Genomic DNA, 4,760 nt, shown 5'->3' on the forward strand with positions numbered 1-4,760 from the left:
GTTTTTGATTTGTGTCGTCTTTGAAAAGAAACATGCAGCAGTAGCTTAGTGATCATCAACGCTGTTTACAGTTTACATAACAGACCGGCGAACAAAAGCACAGTCTTTTAATCCACTTTCAATCGTCAAAATTAATAACAACGTAAACACATTCCTAACGAATAATATTTTTTTGTTTTGCTAAGTCATTTATCTGTCGTACACCCGCTTTATGAATTAAAAGCGGTAGTTTGTTAGCCTGGAAGCTAATACACAGATAGGTGCAGCGGCAGGTCGTTGCTATAGCAACCGGACGCTGTCATCCGTCTAGCTGCTGTCGCGTGTCCACAGTGTTTTACCAAGTGTTTTTAAACTTTAAAGTTTAACTTTCAAGTGTATGATCATAACATTTATATTAATGTCACATTTATATTGTTATTATTAAAAAATTAAAATATATTTGAATGCAAAAAAACATACTTTTATGTAGTGTGTTTTGGTCCTTATTTTAATAAGGTTTAATGGTGATCTACTGGTTCTCATCCACCAGATAACATCTTACCAATAGAAAATTACTAGTTTACCACAATAACCCAACACATTGCAAAACCCCACAGAGGCTCAGCTGATGGTTTCCATTAAAATCAGTACAACTCCTATTATAACTATAAAATCCAGAAGAATTTCTCTGATGGTTTCTATTGTTTTCATTTTTGAGAATAAAGCACCAACACAGTATTATTATTCATTGTGCAACACTATCAAAAATATCTGTTGGGTGCAAAAAAAAACATACCTTTATGTAGTGTGTTTTGGGCTTTTTCCAATAAGATTTAATGGTGGTCTATTGATTCTTATCCACCAAGATAACATCTTACCAATAGAAAATTACCAGTTTTCCACAATAACCCAACACTTTGCCAAAGACCCACAGAGGCCGTTATAATTTTCATTAAAACCAGTAATAGTCCCATTATAACTATTAAATCCATTAGAATTTCTCTCTCTGATGGTTTCTATTGTTTTACCTTTTGAGACTGAAGCACCAACACTTAGTATTCATTGTGCAATACTATCAAAATGATCTGTTGGGTTTCTATCCCTGATAAATTTTAGAAAGAAGCGTATCCTGCGTTTGTATGTGACAAAGGTTTAACTACGCTGAGCAGATGGTGAGTCTTTACATGCATTTCAATACTAATGATGCAGCAAACTGCTTCCCAAATTGGATTCTGGAAGGTTTTTAATAAGTCTATTACTAAGCAATGTAAATGAAGTTCATTGTCACTGAAGGTCAAATATGTGATATGATGCCAGCTTAGAACACCTGAATAGACACTCGAACAATCAATAAGCTACAGAAACATTATTGGCCAACAAGGTTGCCAGTTTATAATGAATGCAGGCAATCTGTTGAATATTGAAAATAATTACCACACTTCTGTAATTCTCTATGGTGATAGCAGGTGACCACTGAGCTGTCATTTCATATATAAGTGTGTAAATATGTATGCAAATAGGCATTTACATAATCCTGTGTCTGTATAAATTTGCTGAATTTATGCTTGAATTGTGTGCATATTGTAATTTGCATTGCATATTATGCATAATAAATTTGTTGTTGAGGCTAATATACTATAGCAAACAGTATGGATATTAAAAATGTTATTGAATCATCCATTCGTTTTGGTGTGTGCATGTGTTTACTGTACACAATATTCGGTAATACATTTTCCCCCTTACATTCCTTGAAGATCACTCAGCCTTTTTTAATAAATGTGCACCTTTAGCATTTAATTAAATTATTTTCAAAGCAAACAGTTATGCTGGAACATTTCTAATATGCAAAACTCTCGCTGGTTGGTTCACTTTCATAACTGTATAATATCTAGCAATGCAAAGGCCAGCACCTTAGAGAGTGTTGGAGCTCAGAAATATCTACTTGACGAAAGGTTGATTTTATTACGTTGATAGCTGAATTGTTTCTGTGGGATTCTGAAGGCTAAATTACTGGGAAAATTACTGTCTGTAATTAATTATTGTATCATTTTCAAGACCACAGGAGGTAAATATGACTTTTAATGTCCATTTTATTCAATTAATCATGCGTATAAACATTTATCATCAGTATTTATCATTGCTTTCCTAATACAATCTCTGCAATTGTGATATATTTACCAGACCAGAATTATTTGTTAATTGTTAAGCATTAAAGTGGCTATTGTCTAGGCTTTGTATTCACTTTCAGCATGTCAAGATTCAGGTTGGTGCATGAGATATCAAAAATAAATATACCCTAATTTTACTATAAGTCAATGACATCAGCAATAAATTCACTGTATACAAAGCAAGGCATTGTAACATAATTACACCGTCATGGATTTCATTGTGTTTCAGCTTGTTGGTTTTCCAAATGTTTCTTTTTTAGATAAACCAATTATAGGGAAAATAATTGTGTTGTAAAACACTTTCAGATCTTCTGTCCCTTGATGGGGAGGAAGTTTTATTCCCCGCACCGTGCAGTACACATGTAAACAAGCTGCTAATAAACTGCAAATTATTCACCGTCAGTATGGCAATATGAAATTGGCCCAATAGGGAAACAAGTCCCTTAAAACAATTAATCTGTGTCTCGTTTTCTGACTGAGGTGTGAAATTCTCCTTTAATAACATGATGGGAAAGTTATTTCAGACAAACTGTTCCCATTGACCATTTTCCCACTAAATAAAATTTGTCCCTTTAGTCATTTACAGTTTACTTGCATACATTCATTTTGGTTATACTCATCCATAGTCAGAACTCGGTCGAGTGTGCCAATAAACACAGCTGTCACTTATTTTTAATTGTTAAAAACTCTGGCTCTGAAACTCTGACAACAGCAGACCTAACAATAATAATAAAAACATGTACATAATGTAATATGTTTCCATGACAATGAGTTTAGATGTACTGTACTTACTGTGCAAGTGTGGGAGTTCTGTAGTCGTTCAGCAAGAAACTGTGATAAAAGCGAGTCAGTCCTCAAGACTCAAGTAGTTATAACTAGTATTAATGAGATGTTCTTCTATATCACATCTCCAGCTTCCTCTTTAACAAAAACGACCCAGATATGTCTGGAGATGTTAAAGTGGAAAAGCCAATCAAGATATTTCATCGTTTTATTTGATGTGTGATTTCCGCGTATTGGGTAACCTTTGTTCTCAATTTAGAAGGAAATAGCAAGACAGAAAGGCAGAAAGTGAATTGTGAGATCTATTAATTTGTAATACCCATATTCTTCCTACATCTTTAAATAAATATGAACCTCCTAGTAGCCCTGCTGGGAGAAAGCTCAACAGATTTGGAAATGTCAAAGGTTCGGCCAAGTGTAAAGAGTGAAACTGTAAGGCCAAAAATACATTTGAGAGCTCTCTGACCAATCTGCCGTGACATACAATTTTAGGGGTCCTGTCACAAACTGTGACACGGGATAGGCATCATTGCTGACTGAGTGAGTGTGTGATATCCCTATGTTATGACATATCTATAGATGCATGTCCAAAGCATGTGCATGAAAAGGTTTATGGAAAAGCAGTCGAGTTCCTGTTTCTACTGTATTCCCATTTACACAGCCCAAAGGATGATACAACGTGATGATGGGTTACTATTACGAATGTTAATCCAAATCACACTACCCTTGATATTACAAATAAGCCTTGACAATAAAACATACAATTTTTTGCTTATTTGCAGACTTATTTGTAAGGAAAGTTGTATGAAACAAAATTCTTTCATAATTTACTATTTTGACATTTGATACGACTTCCTTTCTACAGTTTTTATACTAAAATATATAATATAATTGAATATAATAATAAGTTGCCATATATAATGTTTGACAACATACAGATTATATGTTAAAATTTGACAGCACATCAGCAACATACTATAGAATCTCATTTGCTGTTGTGATTTTTTTTTGATAAACACATATAACAACTAGTTATTAGACAAATACAGTCTATGTTAGATATGTGAGAACCAATAAATTCAATGTTATGGACGTGCTAGCAATCAATCAATTGCAAATGATAAAATATTGATAATTTTCTCTTACAAATATATTGTTTATTCAGATTTAATATTAATCAACTGAAATCATTTGTATTACTTTAATGATGGATATGTATTTTTGGAGCATTGCCATATTGTGGCCCACATAAGATTACAGGACGGCTTTTTATAAATTTTAATTTATTTTATTTTATATAAAAAATTTGTTTAGATGACATAAAGTTAACCAAATGATGAGAAAATGTTAATATTTTTATTAACGTGACGTTACCTATTACAGGACTAAAGCTTATTCGAGTTGATAAAGAGCTGCGCAGATCGATGAGCTTATGACATCATGTATCGCGAGAGCGATTTGAGAATATACTGCTCTGTAGTCCTCCGAATCGCTCTCGCGGTCCTTTGATGGTAATTGCCTGCGCAGCGTGAAGTCGACCACACCTATAGTGATGATGGCGACGCCCATTACACCGTGAACTTCTTAGCAATTTACACAAAGTTCGTTAAAAAGAGAGCAATTTAGAGTATAGAGCACATCATCTTACAAAAGTAATATAAACCCGATGGATGACGACGACTGGATTTGAAGCATTCGGATGACACAGATCTTCCACACGTTTCTGTAAGTTGAAGCGCAAACAAAGAAAACAATCACGCGTGTGCAGTGACTTTGAACTTTGACAGACAAGTAACTAGTTGTTTAGTTTACTAGTTGCTTTACCGAAAA

The sequence above is a fragment of the Paramisgurnus dabryanus genome, chromosome 7 (genome assembly GCF_030506205.2).
Source record: "Paramisgurnus dabryanus chromosome 7, PD_genome_1.1, whole genome shotgun sequence".
NCBI lineage: Eukaryota > Metazoa > Chordata > Actinopteri > Cypriniformes > Cobitidae > Paramisgurnus > Paramisgurnus dabryanus.